Source organism: Hyperolius riggenbachi, chromosome 3 (genome assembly GCF_040937935.1).
Source record: "Hyperolius riggenbachi isolate aHypRig1 chromosome 3, aHypRig1.pri, whole genome shotgun sequence".
Lineage (NCBI taxonomy): Eukaryota > Metazoa > Chordata > Amphibia > Anura > Hyperoliidae > Hyperolius > Hyperolius riggenbachi.
The window spans coordinates 335,292,196-335,311,431 of record NC_090648.1 but is presented as its reverse complement, the minus strand read 5'-3'; the positions used below and the strand labels follow the sequence as shown (position 1 = coordinate 335,311,431).

At 46.2% G+C, this 19,236-nt stretch overlaps 1 protein-coding gene across 1 annotated transcript in view; it reads left to right on the top strand.

Annotated features, from left to right (window-relative positions):
• The window catches only part of LOC137562326 (dynein axonemal heavy chain 3-like), a 1,996,682-nt gene that overhangs the window by 1,366,634 nt on the left and 610,812 nt on the right, over positions 1–19,236 (top strand). The window lies entirely within an intron of this gene.

Below are 19,236 nucleotides of genomic sequence, written 5' to 3'. Positions count from 1 at the left end.
ATTGTGAGGACCCCGCCTCGGGTTCTCTTTATAGGACCACTATCACAAAAAAAGTAGGCAGTTAAAATCTGACAGAAGCGACAGTTTTGGGCCAGTCCATTTTCTCATATATATATATATATATATATATATATTACATATACAAATATGGCAGCCTCCATATTCTTCTCTCTGCAGTTGTCCTTTAAATAGGTATAATAGACTCAGCTTTGCACCGATTATATATCGCACAAGAGGAAGAGCCTAATCAAGTCCTAGTGTGTAGCATGCTACAACAAATAGTGCAATATTTTTACGGATATTGTTTGTTTTTTTTTTGCACAAAATTTCCACCCATCTCCTTAGTACAATCCCAAGACCCCATTTCTGTAATCTGGGATGTATGGCAGTCCCGCCGCTGCGCCGCCATCCAGCTCCCTAAACGGTTAATGCAGAAAGTAAGCGTGACCTGTATATTTCCTGTAGCTATCTCCTGCTTGAGATGAATTTGTGGCTCGCTGGGTTCGCACTCTGACAGCCTGAAAAATGACATCGACTTTGAAGCAGTGGAGACCAGTCTAAATGTCAATATTCCGCGCTCGTGACCTTGGACATTTTGTCTCTCTGGGCCCCAGGCGCTGCAGTCGCAGGTTGTAAGCATGTCAGGACGGGCCACGTTACTGTAAATATCCAGGTACAAGGCTGCCCATCGCTCTTCCTATCGAATTTGTGGTGTTTCTGCTGTGGTGAAATACGTTCTGTAATACAAAGTCATTAACTCCTGTTCTGCCCCGAGTCCTCACCGAACCCGCAGATCGGGAAACGTGATGTTATTTATGCCACCGGGCCGGCGATGACGGATTTACATCATGTGTTCGTGTGACAGCGCAATAACCCCACCGACAGGCCCAATTCAAAATACACCCGGGGGGATTTCTCAACCTTTGCCAGGGTCTGGTGGTTTACACATTAATGTACTTGCACTACTCACCTATGCCAGTGATTCTTGGGGGGGGGGGACGACTATAATTCTGGAGTCACATGACAAACAATGTACATTCTGCTTAAAGAGAACCCAAGGCAGCATAAAAATAATTTAAAAAAAACATGCTACCTGCTCCACGCCGCCTCCGGGATAGATCTGCACTGCTCCACGCCACTCTCTATGGCGCCATTCATCCTCCGCAGCCTACAATCACTGGCAGACGAATCCAAGATGGCCGTGACCCGGAAGTACTTCCTAGGTCATGGCTTAGCTTGTGATTGGAGGCGTAGGAGAGAAATCCCCGCCGGGAGACTTGGGCACAGGATACAGCTGGTATATGGCTTATCCTGCTTCTGCACAGGTCCCGGCGGCGGCGTTAAATACTATTCCCCCTCCAGGTCCACGTGGATGGTGGGGAATGAAATAATTTGGCTTCCAGCAATCGCTGGAGACTGAATTACAGTGTTTAAAAAGTAACTTCAGCTCCGTCTTCTGACGGCGTCGAAGTTACTCACTGTGCGCAGCTATAGCCGTAATTCCTATTACAGCCTATGGTGGCTCTGGCTGCGCCCAAATCTCCTGCGCTGGAATAGCAGTATTCAGATTGGTGGAGGCGGGATGTGGGAGGCGAGAGCCGGGTAAACAGGAGGCTAGCGACAATGAGTTCGTCACTATTTTTTTCTTTTGGGGGGGGGACGGGGGTACAGCAGAAACCAGAGGAGACTGGCAGCGACACCAGAAGGACACAGAGGCATATCATTGGGCATAGAAAATGCCTGTGTCCAGGGTTGCCACCTCATCCCTTTAAATACTGGCAGACCTAAGTTATACAGGTTCTGGGGCTACTCACACATAATCATTGCCTAAACTTCATCTAACTAGCTACAAGGCATGTATAATTCATATGTGCCGGCATTTAAAGGGATGAGGTGGCATCCCTGTCTGTGTCCTATAAACTATATCCGCCTCGGGTACTACTTAAAGCACGCCTGAAGCAGGGTCGGACTGGGCCACAGTAGTACAGTTTTTTCCCTCGGTGGGCCCCACCTCCAGGTCTCTGGTGGGCCCCCCCCTCCTTGTCTGACAGAGCTCCAATTGCTGCCTGCAGCACAAAAATTCTCTTCGCAGTGCTGTAATCACTCATGCTGAGAGCAGTGGTGTAGCTAAGGAGCTATAGGCCTTGATGCAAATTTTACAATGGGGCCCCCCAAGCACTCTATGCATAACAATTGATACGACGCACCAAAACCTGCCAATGGCAACTACAGTGTCAGAGGTGCAAGTAGGGGATAGGAAATAGCTTGTTAATGATTACCACTGTTCAAAGTTTTGCTGGGCAGCAGTGTCTCTGAGTTACAATGCTGCTAAGATCATGTGCATTTGGCCCTGTCCATAATACATCATGACCACGCCCACCTTCCGGTGCATGGCCACGCCCTTTTTCACCGCACTCATGGGATGTGTGGGCCCCAGGTTGAAATTTCTTTGGTGGGCCCCCAGTGTCCCAGTCCGACCCTGGCCTGAAGGATATAGAGACTGCCATATTTATATGCTTTTACACAATGCACACTTCCTGGCTGTCCAGATGATCTTCTTTCATCTAATACTTTTAGCCATAGGGCCAAATGAGAATGCATGGTAATTTAAAGAGAACCCGAGGTGGGATTTTATTATGTTAGTGGGGCACAGAGGCTGGTTGTGCACACTAACACCAGCCTCTGTTGCCCCATGGTGTGCCTCCATGTCTCCCCTGCGCGCCGTTATACCCCCCGCAGTGCTGGCGACACGCAGCGTGTCGCCAGCACAATGTTTACCTCTGCCTGTCTGTCAGCGCCGCTCCCCCGCCTCGTCCGTATCGGCGCTACCCGCCTGTGCCCCTTCCCTCCCGCTGATTGTAGGGAAGTGACGCGGGCGGGTAGCGCCGATACGGAGGAGGCAGGGGAAGCGGCGCTGACAGACCGCGCTTAGGTAAACATTGTGCCAGCACTGCGGGGGGTATAGTGGCGCACAGGGGGGTCTTGGAGGCACACCATGGGGCAACAGAGGCTGGTGTTAGTGTGCACAACCAGCCTCTGTGCCCCACTAGCATAATAAAATCCCACCTCGGGTTCTCTTTAAATAGACTCTGAAGCGAGAATAAATCTCGCTTCAGAGCTCATGGTTAGCAGGGGCATGTGTGCCCCTGTTAAAACGCCGCTATCCCGCGGCTAAACGGGGGTCCCTTCACCCCCAACCCCTCCCCTGCAAAATCAACGACCAACTTGGTCGTAAATTTTGCTCTTCCTGGAGGCAGGGCTAACCGCTGCAGCCCTGCCTCTCAGTGCGTCTATCAGACGCGCATCGCCGCCTCTCCCCCGCCCCTCTCGGTGAAGGAAGACTGAGAGGGGCGGGGGGAGAGGCGGAGGTACGCGTCTGATAGACGCGCAGGAGGCAGGGCTGCGGCGGTTAGCCCTGCCCCAATGCGGAAGCGCTCCCCCGCTGCACGGAGGGGATTTGGGGGATCAGGGACCCCCGTTAAGCCGTGGGATAGCGGCGTTTTAGCAGGGGCACACATGCCCCTGCTATCTATGAGGTCTGAAGCGAGATTTATTCTCGCTTCAGACTCTCTTTAAGTGGCATAGACTGATGACAAGATCCAAAACCCATAATCAATAAAACACAGACAACCAGCTTGGATAAAATTGGCCATAGGCTCTGTTTATTGCGGTTTAAATAATCCTTTATTTATTTATTTCAAAAGGAATAAATTGAAACATAAACGGGAACCTAAACAAACCATATCAAAATGTATCAATCGGTACTTAATCCAACCATACAGTCTTTAGACTAGTATTATTCAGTCATAAATAGTCCAAAACCAGCTAGTCAACCCACAATCGGGGGCGACTTTAACCGCCAATAAAGTCAATCCGCCTACGACAGTGAAACCATTGAAGGAAAGGGACGGGTGGTTCCCGCTTGCCTGACTGAAAACTGAGCAAACTTAGCCAGAGCATCACAGGTTTGAGGTGATCCTTTCTTAGAGTGACCAGACGTCCCGGATTGCCCGGGACGCGTCCCGGATACGGGGGCCGCTGTCCCAGGCAGCATGAGGTCCCGGGAAACGTCCCGCTTTCAGCAGCTGGACGTCCCGGCCTCGGGACTCTGGCCACTCTCTCCGCATGAACTGGCAGCGGCGTCTATAGACGCCGTGCCAGTTCATTGCCTGCAGCCCAGCTCCAGCCTCCTCTTCCGGTGTCTGCTCCGACACCGGCAGGCGAGCAGGGCTACGGCAAGATGGCTGCCGAAGCCCTGTACTGGAGACTATGTGTCTCCAGTATAGGGCTTCGGGCGCCATCTTGCCGTAGCCCTGTCAGCGCGGGAGACCAGAGCAGGAGGAACAAGACGGTCCCGGGACGGAGCAGCGCGCCAGAGGAGACTTCTGCCAGGTGAGTAAATGCTTTCTTTTCCAGGTGAACTTTGCCCGCATTACGTTTCTTGCCTGGTGAAATGTTTGCCCACAGTGTGTTTCTTGCCTGGTGAAATGTTTGCCCGCAGTGCGTTTCTTGCCTGGTGAAATGTTTGCCCGCAGTGCGTTTCTTGCCTGGTGAAATGTTTGCCCGCAGTGCGTTTCTTGCCTGGTGAAATGTTTGCCCGCATTACGTTTCTTGCCTGGTGAAATGTTTGCCCCAAGTGCGTTTCCTTTCTGGTGAAATGTTTGCCCGCATTGCGTTTCTTGCCTGGTGAAATGTTTGCCCGCATTACGTTTCTTGCCTGGTGAAATGTTTGCCCCAAGTGCGTTTCCTTTCTGGTGAAATGTTTGCCCGCATTGCGTTTCTTGCCTGGTGAAATGTTTGCCCGCATTACGTTTCTTGCCTGGTGAAATGTTTGCCCGCAGTGCGTTTCTTGCCTGGTGAAATGTTTGCCCGCAGTGCGTTTCTTGCCTGGTGAAATGTTTGCCCGCAGTGCGTTTCTTGCCTGGTGAAATGTTTGCCCGCAGTGCGTTTCTTGCCTGGTGAAATGTTTGCTCGCAGTGCGTTTCTTGCCTGGTGAAATGTTTGCCCGCATTGCGTTTCTTTTCTGGTGAAATGTTTGCCCGCATTGCGTTTATTTTGTACTGACATGTTGCCCGCATTGCGTTTATTTTGTACTGACATGTTTGCCCACATTGCGTTTATTTTGTACTGACATGCTTGCCCGCATTGCGTTTATTTTGTACTGACATGTTTGCCCGCATTGCATTTATTTTATACTGACATGTTTGCCCGCATTGCATTTATTTTATACTGACATGTTGCCCGCATTGCGGTTATTTTGTGCTGACATGTTGCCTATTGCGTTTATTTTCTGGTGTCCGGGGTAACTGTTACTGCATTTATTATTTAATGGTCATAGATGGCTATGTTTGCTGCTTTGTGGTTACGGTATACTATTAGCATCACACAGTTTCTGCACACCCATGATGCAAAGTCTCGTTTGTCCACATCATGGCGTAAACACTGCTTTCTTATGCCTCGCTGTTACATCATTACGTTAGCTCCGCCCATACAATGTCATGGCCACGCCCATTCCCCCCCCCCCCGCCCCCGGTCTTCAGCGCTGCGCGCTCCTCAGTCCTCCCCACTTTTCGCCGCGGCGCGCTGCGCGCGCCGCCCCCCTCCCCGTCCCAGGTTGGACCCACAAAAATCTGGTCACTCTATCCTTTCTGTGATTGGCTGGCTGAAACTTGGCTCCAAATGACAGCTGCCAATCCACTGAGAGAAAACTCTCACCTCTGCTCAGCAACCAAATCTCCTCACAGAGTTCCTAGAGACCGCCCAGCATCTGAAAGAAAGAAGAAAAAACAGCAGCAACAAAAGGGAAAAGGCACACACATATATATACTCCTACCATATTATATATACCTATACACCTATAACCCCATATATATATATATACTGGTAATAGATGCCAGCCTATTTATTTCTCTTACTTCAGGTGTCCTTTAACCCATTAGCAGCTTCAAAGGAAATGCTTCAATTAAAGCAGCTTGTGCACTGCGAGCCTTTGTCAGCATATGGGCCTATTTCCATTAGCGCGCGTTTGAATCGCGTATGAAAAACCAATCCCATTTTAATTCAGATACCTCTTTCGCATACGTGTTTTTATGCGAAAATACACGTTGCGATTTGCAAACTGCCCAGCAACAACACATGTCCCCTATCACATGTGTTCGCTAGGTAAATATGCGTTCGCAACTTGAATTTCCGCTTTTGTAACGCGGATATATGCAGCCCCATTGACTTACATTAACCGCGATTCGCATCCAGATCCCACCAGCACGCGGAAAATTGCAGCATATCATCCAGATTTTTTCCACACCGCATCGCTTCCAAAAATTGAATGGAAATAGCTCCATTCACTAATATGTGTTGCATTTTTGATGTGGAAATTCACATGTGGAATCCGCATGTAGTGGAAATAGGCCCAATCTCGTTTGGCTGCCTAGTGCGTGGCAGTAAGCAGTTATATTTACCTTTTCCGGACAACTTCTTCTCTTCCTCCACCGGCAGCTCTGAACTTCCAACAGGTCTTCTGGTTCCTGATCACATCCGATCACATGGTATGACATGTGATTGGGATCCAGGAGACTGTGTCTTCAGTACAGCTCCACCTAGTGGTGGAGGAGATGGAAGAGACACTTTCATCACCCATCTTCCACCACCAGGTGGCGCTGTAATGCTAACATGGTCTCCTGATCACATGTCATATCATGTGATCAGAACCGAGAAGACATGTCGAGAGTACATCGCCACCAGAGTGGAGGAAGAAGAAGCTGATCCAGCCATCTGGACAGGTATGTATGAGTGCTCCCTGCTGCCCATTACCCTGCCGAGCCTGCCAGGCTGGGTTAGGCACACTTCCCCAGCAGCAGGAAAAATTTGGCCCCTGCAGCCAAATAAAGTTTTACTTTATTTGGCTGCTAAAGGGTTAAAATAATATACCTGAATATTGCATGTCTCAATGCAATGTGTTTGTATTCTCTCCCCTGAAACCCTGAAAATCCCATATAAGGAGTCAGGCCCGGATTTATTTCACAGGAGCCTAAAGGCACAGATCTCCTGGCACCTCAGACTCCGCCCTCCATGAACTTACAAATCTCAGCACTGCACTGCAAGTATGCTGGCTGGGCCAGCTGTCACTTCTCCCCTACTTCCCTCGCCTGTCGTAGGTAGCTACAGGTGTCCCTTAGTATTAGGTAGCCAGAGCTAACCCTTGGTATAAAGTAGCTTGAGTTGCCCCCAAGTATTAGGGAGGTAGAGGTGCCCCTGACTGAGGGGAGAGCTGGTCAGTGGAATGCAAAGACCTGGCTAACCTCTAATTTACACTTCGCTTGGGACTCTGCATAGGGAAGGAGGGATAGGGCTCAATCAAACTATAAATCGCAAAACGGTAGTGTTTTGCACGAGTGATTTTACTGTGATTTGAGTGGTAAAATCACTGCTCACACATACACGATTGGAGTGATTGCGATCAGCGCTTTATTAAGCACTGTACCGCGATTGCTCTAGAATCGCACCAAAATGCTGCATGTAACGTGTTTTGTGATTGGCGCTAATCGCAAATCGCCCACAATCGGCGACAATCGTGACAGTAAGATCACTGCTATATACTTTCTATTGCGCTAGCGCTTTAAAAAGCGCTAGTGCTTCGGTGATTAGCGGGAATGACCCGCTAATCGCTCAAGTGTGAACGGGCTCAGAGAGGCACTTGCAGAGGGGAGTGAGCCACCTTTCCATCATCAGGCGCCTGTAGGCACGTGCCTACAGTGCCTTATGGTAAATCCGGCCCTGTGAGGAGCTCTGGTTTTCGGCAATTTTTATTTAATTTTTTTGTGCGATCCTAAAAAATATTTTTAAACGCAAAGCAGACGCAAACGTTAAAATAAAAATATTAATGAATGAAAAACGATTGCGGAATCTTCTGCTGCCCATAGAAAGTCATAGCAAGTGTGTCGCTCTGCATTAAACGATACCATTACCAGTAAATCGTCCGTCACTAGCCATAGTGTGCGGCCAGCCTTAAAGCAACTCACAGCGACCAGTGTGATAAGGGACGTCTGGAAGAACGATCTGGCTCATTAGCATAACAGATCTGTGAAATCAGTGTGGACTCACCTGTACACTCCTATATCGTAACCTAAAGGGTATCGGTTTATTCCAGGCATCAAATACGAACCTTTCAATAGTAGCAGTCCAAAAGGCACTTAAAGCGGACCTGAACTCAGAACTTCCTCTCTGCTCTAAAAGATACGCAACCGCATAATCACCTTTAAAGAAAAACATTTCTTTGTTACAGCTGATACAAATCCTGCAATATATCTGTGGTGTGTCTACTTCCTGCTTTTATGGAAGCAGACATATTGTTAACATCTTATGTTTGCAAATTAGCTGTACTGCCATGGCAGGGGAGATTCCTGAGCTGACACAACTGAGAGATCAAATTGCAGTGGTGATTAATCGCAGATGAGGGGGAATTAGACAGGCTAAACTCTCTAAATACATACAGGGTGCATTTCTCTGTGTTTTCCTTCTGTCCTGTGCAAGAGTTCAGGCCCACTTTAAGATTCCATACATGCAAATTGTATGCTTATTTTATGCAAATATCAGCAGCTTGTAACTAGACTAATGCGATCAGTCCATTGTCAACCTGCATAAATTTGTATATACCGTAATTAATATAACATTTGCAACAAATTACGACCCTCTCAATAAGCATCATCCTTGCTTTCCTGACGTCACGCAGAACAAAACATGAATATAGAGTTACCCTTCCAAACATATTCTGTTACCAGGTCACCTAGATAAGAGCACAAAGTAATTGGAAAGAACTGCTGCTGAATGTATAGATACATGGTATATATACGAGAATGTGTTTGTGTATTTGTGCGCGCTTCCAGGACAGCTAATGAGAGAGAAAGCACTATCTGGTGAATCAAGGCTGTGCATAATGAGTCCGTTTCCTGCCTGTCACCTCGATCTTATTTGGTGGCGGGTAATTGAGTTCTGGCCATTGGCCAATGAGGAGAAAGGGCACAAGGAGGGGGGAGGTTATAATCAGGAGTCAGGCTCATAGGACTTCACCGGTTAATGTCTTCTATTGATCATTGCATGTTCCGTATCTGACGCAAATGATTAGGCGTACACCAAAAAAGGGTGTCGGGGAAAAAAGGGCGCGGGGTGTAAACAATAAGCAGTAATACCGTTTATAAAAATATTGTGTTGTATCTCATTTACAAATAATGTTTTACAAATTTAGAAATCATTAAATAATGTGTATGAAATCGGCAATTGTGAAAACGTTAATCTTCCCTGTTTCAAAAGTGAAACGTATAATTACGTTTGTTAAAAAAAACGATAATATATGTTTAATCGTTATAATTGTATATTATTGTGAATAACCTTCATTTATCGTTTCTTCTTATAATAAAATCTGAAAATATTGTTTATAACGATGATATAAATATAACTACGTTCGTAATAAGTGTTGTAAAACAGTAAGTATTACTAAAATGTTACTAAATCTATACCTAACCCTACTCTCACGCAGAACCCTCCCTGTACCTGTCCCTAACCCCTAGACCCCCCTGGTGGTGCCTAACCCTAACCACCCCCCTGGTGGTGCCTAACCCTAACCACCCCCCTAGTGGTGCCTAACCCTAAGACTCCCTCCTGGTGGTGCCTAACCCTAAGACCCCCCTGGTGGTGCCTAACCCTAACCACCCCCCTGGTGGTGCCTAACCCTAAGACTCCCTCCTGCTGGTGCCTAACCCTAAGACCCCCCTGGTGGTGCCTAACCCTAACCACCCCCTGGTGGTGCCTAACCCTAACCACCCCCCTGGTGGTGCCTAACCCTAACCACCACCCTTACTAATCGCTTTATTATGTGAATAATAATGTTTTACAAATAGTGACTGTAACAAAATATATTGCAATTTACGTTACGTACTAATCGCTTTATTTTGTGAATAATAATGTTTTACAAACATTAAGGGATAACATTTTAAATAGTTTTATTGTGCGGATAATAATGTTTTACAAATAGTGACTGTAAAAAATATATTGTAATTTACGTTACGTACTAATCGCTTTATTTTGTGAATAATAATGTTTTACAAACATTAGGGATAGGTACAGGGAGGGTTCTGTGTGAGAGTAGGGTTAGGTATAGTTACAGTACAATATACACCACCAGGGGGGTGGTTAGGGTTAGGCACCACCAGGAGGGAGTCTTAGGGGTGTGATGTTTGTCATGTGGCTGCACAGTAAGGAAAGGGAAATGTGAGAAGTAATAGGGGTGTGATGTGTGTCACGTGACTGCACAGTATGGAGAGGTCCATTCTGTGCAGTCACATGACACACATCACACCCTTATTACTTCTCACATTTCCCTTTCCATACTGTGCAGCCACATGACACACATCATCACACCCCTATTACTACGTATTTACCTTTGACAAGGCAATCCCAGTCAGGCGAGTTTTTAGGCATAGGCATTACAGGCCACTGCCTGGAGTGCCATTGGTCCTGGGGGGCACCATGCCCCTGATTAAGCCCCACCCCTTGAATGAAGCCCCACCTCCTGAATGAATCCACGCCCCCACAGGTGTTTGTACCTGCTTCTCTCCCCTTGTGCCACCTCTGCCCCCCTGCGTCCAGAGATGGAATAAAGTGGACCTGAACTCAGAACTCCTCTCTTCCTCCTGTGACAAAGGAAGGATCAAATTACAACTTGTGATTAGACACAGATGAGGGGGAATTAAACAGGCTAAACTCTATACATTCAGGGTACATTTCTCTATGTTTTCCTTCTGCCTTGTGCAAAAGTTTAGGTCCACTTTAAAGTGAAATGGTGCCCTAGGCAAGCAACGTCACACTTGATGGCCACCTAGCTTTTTTGGCAAGATTTGTTAGGGGTTTGCATAAACCAGGCCTCTAGACTCTCTCCAGGCCCTAGTCACCCGCCTAAGTTGCCTTGTGGATGATCCGTCCCTCTGTGCCTCACTCTGTCCCACTGTGCCTCCTTTGGTCCCCCTTTGTGCGTCCCTTTATCCCCTTGTCTCACTATCTGTTTCCCTTCCCCTCCTGCGGTCCCTCAGTCCAGTGTGTAAAGGCCAAGTATAGTGCAGCAGAAGCTGTGCTCTAACCTCCCCTCTGGAGTCCAGTGCTGTGCCTGTGTGACCATCCTGTCTGTTTTCTGCTCCCTCTAGTGCAGGGCTGGTTTAAGCAACAATGGGGCAAAATAAACCTAGCCCCCCCCCCCCCCAACATATACCCCGGAACAAAAATCGGCATTAGGGGACCTTTTTTGCAGCTGGTATAGTCAGGGTGTGAAGTCCCAATCGGTCGGAGCTCCACATTCTGGCTATCCCAGCCTGCATGGGGGACAAGGGGTTAAAAAGTTTCAGGAGGGGGGACCCCACATAATTTTTTTTATTTAAAAAATTCCCACACTCTAAACATAAAAAAAAATTGGGAAAATAGGAAAAAATGCCAGGGATCTTCATACAGCCATATTGCGGCTGTATAGCGATCCCTGGCCAAAGCGCTGCGGCTGCGTATAGACCCCCTGGAAACCCCGTCAGGAAATTTATTGCGCTTTCGTTTGATGCATGTAAAATTACACTACCGTTAGGTACTAAAAGTGACATTTACCGCATTTAAAAGTACACTTTTTTCCTTCGAAATTTTAAAATCGATTTTCTCAAAAACTATAAAGTCTTTTTGAAAAATTGTTTTTTCTTCTGATTCCTAATGATCTCCTTAACATATCCTGCAAATTTAGGGGTTCTAGCATTTAAGGTGGATTTGCTATTAACCATTAAAGTTGGCAGGTTTTTAAATGTGTATTTTTTTTCCTTTGAAACTTTAAAATCGATTTTCTCAAAAACTATAACGTCGATTTGAAAGATTTTTTTCCTCTTGTAGCCACTGGGGGCCCCTACAAGCTCTGGGGCCCTGGGGCAGCTGCCTCCTTTGCCTCTATGGTAGCGCTGGCCCTGCTCTAGTGCTGGCTTGCCTGGGACTCCCTGTTTTATGTATCCACCCACAAGCATGTGGCTTGTATCTTATATTCTCTAGTGTGTGGGATTTTCTTTCCGGGGGGGGGGGGGGGTGATAAAAAGTGCTAAAAAGGCTAGAAATGCCCCTGTTCTCAGTTTCAATTTTTTGTACATGTAGACAGATAGTAGATAGATGATTATGGTATTTCTGCTTGCAGTTAGCACGTTTCTCCTCTAGGTGGCACATTATACACTTCTAATCTAACAGAATATGTTGCACAATGTTGAATACTCCAAAGACATTGAAAAGCCTTAGAGCAGTTGTGCTTATAGCAGCAGAAAATGGGGGAAAGAATGAAAATGAAGAATACGACTGCTGGCTCTAAATGCAAAGAAAGTGTGGTTTATTGACTGTAGGCTCGTATATGCTTTCATTTATGAGCTGTAGAGCAGAGAGAGTGTCATTACTTCTGTGTAACTCGCAAAAAGCTGAGGTCATAAAATATCCCAGTGTGATCTGCATATACAGAGGATGGGGTGGGGGAGATGGGGGGGCATAGGTTTCCACAATGCAGGTTATTCTTTCATGTGTATTGAATCGAAACAAGTGGTTTTGATACCCATTTCTCTACCTTAACCATTTATGCCGCGCGGACGTGAGCCTCACGTCCGCAGCGGCAGCTGCTACAGCCGCAGGGATGCGCTAGTCACGTCCCATGATCGTGATGTTGCTGGTAGCAGGGGGGATTGGCTGCAGGGGACAAAAGTCCCCTGTGCCAATCCGTACATGTCCGCCGAGAATAAACACTGTTCTGTTTTTCTTCAAAAACAGTGTTTATTCTTAAATAGAGCCACAGCACTTCCTTCTGCTGCCGATTTCCGCCACCAATCAGTAGATTTATGAATGGGAACAAAGTTCCCATTCATAAATCTCCCCGCAGGCCACCGTGATCGCAGGCTTTTTTTTTATTGAAGCCTGCTTCACTTCCCTAGTTACAATGTCTCAACACATTGTTTCCTATGTAGCGTACTTATACGCTATTACGCTAATAGGATTTGCTCAGCAGGGACATCTTGTGGCCAAATAGTAAAATTACACCTACCGACTTTAGGGAATAAAAAAAAAATTATATGTTGTAACGCTCGGTGTAACACAGAGAGGATCTGATTACCGGTGATCTGCAGTATCACTGGGAATACAGATATATACCAGATTATAGATGATCTGCAGTATCACCGATAATCCGATATACTAGCTAACCTCTGGACACCTGAGTAGAGTGTAGTGTTTGGTGTAACTGTAACACTAAGAGGCCTAGGCCTCAATACAGTAAGGAGTACTGCACGGATTCCTTCCGCAGACCTGAACTCTCCTAGGAGGGAGGAGTCAGGCTAAGATAGGAAGGACTCTCTGATAGTGACACTCAGGAGGAGGTGTCACTAACAGGACTGGGAACCGCCTCTAACAGTAAGGTCGGTTCTCGAGGTCGGACAAGCCAGGTCGTAAACACACAGACAGATAAAGTACAGATTCAGAAGGCAGATGCGGAGTCTTAATAAACAGGCAGGGTTCGGCAACAGGGTATCAGAAATATCGAGGTACAGAATCAGGAGGCAGATGCAGAGTCTTAGGGCGAGCCGGGGTTCGGCAACAGAGTATCAGAAATATTGAGGTACAGGATCAGAGTTCAGGAGGGTAGTCAGGCAAGCCAAAAGGTCATAACAGATATCACAATCAAACTAGTACTTTAAGCTATCAACAGAATCTAGCTAAGTGTAGGATTACAGCTCCAGCTGGTCCCGGCACACTTTAGGATCTGACTAGGGTCTGAGTGCTACCACGTTGTGTTCGCAACGCCAGACAACCAGCAACTGAACAGCCGGCAGTATATATACACAAGCATCTCTCCAGCACCTCCCTAAGTGCTGGACCAATGAGAAGAGGCCTAGTCGTCAGCTGACCGAGCAGGTCAGCTGACCTTTTTCTGGCTGCCATATATGCTCTGCCTCTCTGCGCGCCACTCTGAATCTAGAGGGACTATGAGTCCTAGCCACACCAGCACCGCTCTGCGGTGTCTCAGGGCCCTGACGCGGCGGTTTCTCCGCGCTCCGCCATGCCCTTGAGGGAAGCAGCCGCCTCACGCTGAGTAGAGGCGGCTGCTTTCCCGCGATGCCTCACATATGTACGTTATTATAAATTTATGGGCTAAAAATTAGCGATGGATGTAAAACTGAATTTTATTTCCAAATAAAATATTGTCACCATACATTATACTAGGGATATAATTTTAACCTTGCAATAACTGGGACAAATGGGCAAATAAAATGTGTGGATTTTAATTATGGTAGCATTTTAAAACTATAATGGTCGAAAAAAAAATGTCTTAATTATTCCCATTAAAATGCATTTAGAATAAAATAATTCTTAACATAATGTACCACCCAAAGAAAGCCTAATTGGTGGCGGAAAAAACAAGGTATAGATAATTTCTGTGATAAGTAGTGATCAAGTTATTGGGGAATGAAATGGAGAAGCGCTGAAATGGGAAAATTCCCGCGGGTTCTGCGCATGCGCGGTTCATTTCTTTGAGAACCATACGTGTGCAGAATGCTCATGGCGACTGGCGCGTGAGCAGGACGGGCACGTGGAGGGTCAGCGCATGCACAGTTGTGCACGACTCCGGGCAAAGTCATATTCCAGGCTAACGGAGCTGCCAGCAGAAGAACGGAGGAAGCCCAGAGGACACCGAGGGACCTCACAGACTACGACGGCCTGGAGGAAGCCCCGGGTAAGTTCATAATGGCATTTTGGTGTCCTGCTCAGGGGCCCTTTAAAGAGGAACTGTAGTGAATGTAATTCACATAATTAATTTATACATTATTTAGTAAGTGTCATTATAAAATCTTTCTTCTCCCTGATTTACATTCTGAAATTTATCACAGGTAGAAACATCTTTAGTCCTGTCAGGTACAGCTCTGTGGAATGTTTGTTTCTGAGGGCAAGGATACATACCAATATACAGCAATATATACCAGGATATATACCAGGATAGTTACTGTAAAAGTGAGTATCCTAAATAATGTACTGCATTCTACTATATGTCAATAAAGTATTAGTCACACACTTATGCATGTGTGCACAAAGTTAATTTTTCAAATGCACCACTATGTGCATTTCTTGGCAGAATCTTGGGCATTTTGCTATAAAAACAACATTAAAAACTGTATACCAATCAAAAAAAAATACAAATAAAACACACACACATCTGCACCAGCTGAGTGTTTTGGAAACCAAATCCTAACTCAGAGCAGCCAACATGACTAAGTTTGCACGGACAGCTTTCTCCCTCCTGCAAGTGAGCAACACAGCCACTCCCACAGCCTCCTGATTGGACAGTGCAGGTCAGCAGCACAGATACAAGTCTTCAGTAGACTTGCACTTAGCTCGAGTTTCCCAAAACAATTGTTCATGATTGTTTCAGATACATTATCAGCTTGTTAACAATTGGGTATTCTTGAAAGGATGACTATCCTCCCTCCCTCCCTCTCCATTGAGCAGAAAACACAGCTAGGCTAATGGCCAAGTATCATGTTTATACAGGAAAAGATTATTTTGCGGAGCAGTTAATAAAAGTGTGAACATGATAGCGGTAATTTTTCCCCGGATCAAAAATCGGGTACAGCTGAAATGCATTGGTCCAGTTTTGTGCTGCAGTGATAAGTTCTCTTTTATCTTTATTCTCTAACTCATGTTGCCGTGTCATATGAATGTTCTTGGCAGTATTAGGTTCCATTGAGGATGCAGGTATTTTTTGGCATATGTCACAGGACAATTCTGGCATCGGGCTTCTTCTTTGGCATCGGTCGGGCCGGATCTACATAGTAATGAAGCAGATGCTGTTTGATATTAACACACGGCCAGACAAAAGAGGTGGAGGAGGATGGGGGAGTGTATTTAATATCAACCAGTATAGTGGTGGTACCTGACCCAGGTGGGTAGTGGTGGAGGAATGAAACTTCAAGAAACAAATCTCGGCTTTTGTGGATTATTTGTTTTCTTCATCAAAGGAACATTGCAAAAATGAAGCACTCCATACCTCCAGAGGATCTTCTAACCCTAGTTCATGCCTTCATCACATCACGGCTGGACTATTGCAATGCCCTCTATATAGGACTTCCAAATAAACACCTACACCGCCTGCAACTAGTATAGAATGCCACCACAAGGCTCTTAATGAACCAACCCCAACATTGCCAGTGCCACAATTTAGGTTCCAGATATTTGTATGATTTGTTGCAACTGCGTTACACCTTCCACAACCTCAGATCTACAGAATCTAATAACTTCACCACTCAGAGAGTCCACCTCAAAACCTTTGGAGACAGGGCATGTACCTGCCTGTGCTGCCTGTACCTGCTGCCTGTACCTTCTAGAACTCTTTACCAAACCCAATTTATTTTATTAATTTATTTATGGTAAGTATTTATATAGCGCCGACATATTACGCAGCGCTGTACAGAGTAAATTGTCTTGTCACTAACTGTCCCTCAGAGGGGCTCACAATCTAATCCATACCATAGTCATATGTCTATGTATATATAGTGTAGGGCCTGTATCATAGTCTAGGGCCAATTTAGGGGGAAGCCAATTAACTTATCTGTATGTTTATGGGATAGTTACATAGTTATTTGGGTTGAAAAAATACATACGTCCATCGAGTTCAACCAAAGAGCAAAGTACAACACCAGCCTGCTCCCTCACATATCCCTGTTGATCCAGAGGAAGGTGAAAAACCCTTACAAGGCATGGTCCAATTAGCCCCAAAAGGGAAAAAAAATCCTCCCCGACTCCAGATGGCAATCAGATAAAATCCCTGGATCAACATCATTAGGCATTACCTAGTAATTGTAGCCATGGATGTCTTTCAACGCAAGGAAAGCATCTAAGCCCCCTTTAAATGCAGATATAGAGTTTGCCATAACTATTTCCTGTGGCAATGCATTCCACTTAATCACTCTTACTGTAAGAACCCTTTCCTAAATAAATGGCTAAATAATGGATGTGGGAGGAAACTGAAGTGCCCGGAGGAAACCCATGCAGACACGGGGAGAACATACAAACTCCTTGCAGATGTTGACCTGGCTGGGATTTGAACCGGGGCTACCGAAATCTATCAGGAATCGGCCTGTGGTGTATGGGCAGGCAACAGATCTGTCCCGGATCAGATTCGATCAGCGAGAGATCTGTCTCCTGGTCGATCTACTCTACCCAGTCTTCTCTGTCACAGAGGGGCCACAGGCCTCCACACAGAGGGGCCACAGGCCTCCACCAATGAGCACAACAGTGTGGGTTTCCACCGTGCACAGTACAAAAAAAAAGCTCATCGCAGAAGAAAGAAAAGCTTTTGAACATTAGAAAAAACAATTATGACACAGCGACTCCTGGTACCCAACTGTTCTCAAACAACACAAATTATTTCTGACATTTAATTTAGGCCTTAAGGTGCCACGTGCGAAAACCTCTCGCTACCATGCTGGCGATAAATATTCTGAGGCGTCTCGCTGACAGATGGATCTCTGTAGTTAATTTCAAGGCTTGCGACCATGCGCATTAGAAGGATGCGCGAGAGCGCCGGGATGAAGATTAAACTCTGGCAGGAACATAAACTGTTATCGGATATGCAGTGTTATTTTTATCTGGAGGTCAGCGCTGCAAATTTGGGGTTACACTTTTGTTATTCTGCACGCAGAAGCACGGCAACGACTGAGAGGAGCGCCCATCCCAACACGGGCTGGCTGCTAGCATAAGCATAATAAAAGGTGTGATTCAAACCATGACTATTCTTTCATCATCATCCCTCCAAAATGTAGGCATAGGAGGTCTATAAGAGGATCACACAGAGAACACTCTGGCCAGCGGTAACTAGTAAGAAGAGTTTTACTTGTGCATCACCATGGGGTAACAGCAACACAATAAGAACATCTCACACAGTACAAAGAGGCAACTAAAATAATACAATGGAGTAGAGTGGTACAACAGCACATAACACTGAACACACACATTAATCCTTAGACTTCGTGGTTATCTATGGGTGTTTTGTGTTTTCACAATTATATGCCACTGAGGTTTAAAGACATTTTAGCTCAAAACTACTTCTGCCTGCAGAGGAGCAGAGGAGGTCTAAAGGTGTTTTTGTTTCCCCATATTCCTTTGGATGTCTAAAAGGCGTTTCGTAAAATGTTTTTTACTTGTGATGTCCCACAGAGTGACATCCACTCTATGTTTGCCAAGTAACTTGTTGGCATAGCTACTTGGAAATCAGCTTCCTCAGACATGGGGAATGGTTGGGGAGGCTTAGAAGGAAAGGGGGTTGGACCTACCTGACCTGGCACTGAAGTCTCTCTCCTTCTGCTCTGTGGCTTCTGTCTCCTCTCATTAATTTCCGGAGTCACCGTGAAAATTAAATGGTGGTAGTTTGGTGGTGGTGGTGGGTTGTGTGTGTGTGTGTGTGAGCAAGCCTATGGTGGTGGCACTGTTATAGATGAAAGTTGGGGTGGACAAACTTGTTTATGAGTCCTGACCTCTTCTTCTTCTCTTCCCTTTTTCTCTACTCTCCTCCTCTCTCCCTCTTCTCCTCTCTACTCTCCTCCTCTCTCCCTCTTCTTCTCTCTACTCGCCTTCCCTCTCCTTCTCTCTACTCTCGTCCTCTATCCGCTTGTTCTCTCTACTCTCGTCCTCTCTCCCGCTTTCTCTCTCTCGTCCTCTCTCCATCTTCTTCTCTCTACTCTCCTCCTCTCTCCTTCTTCTTCTCTCTACTCTCCTCCTCTATACCTCTTCTTCTCTCCTCCTCTCTCCTTCTTCTTCTCTCTACTCTTCTCCTCCTCTATCCCTCTTCTTCTCTCTACTCTCCTCCTCTCTCCCTCTTTTTCTCTTTACTCTCCTCCTCTCTCCCCCCTCTCTCTTCTCTCCTCCTCTCTCCTTCTTCTTCGCTCTACTCTAGCTCTCTCTTCTCTCTCTCCTTTTCTTTCCCTCTTTCTCTTTCAGCTCTCCTCCTCTCCCCCTTACCCTTTTCCACTTTCGTTACAGATCAGTTGTTTTCAGAAAGGAGATTGAGAAGAAATATTCAGCTTTCACCAGTTAATAAATATAAGTCCACATTTATTTTCTTTCCCAAAATGAGCAGCCTAGGTGTGTGGATAAGACCTGTGAGCGGTTCCAGGATCCTGTAACAAGGTGTTAGTGGAGAGAAGA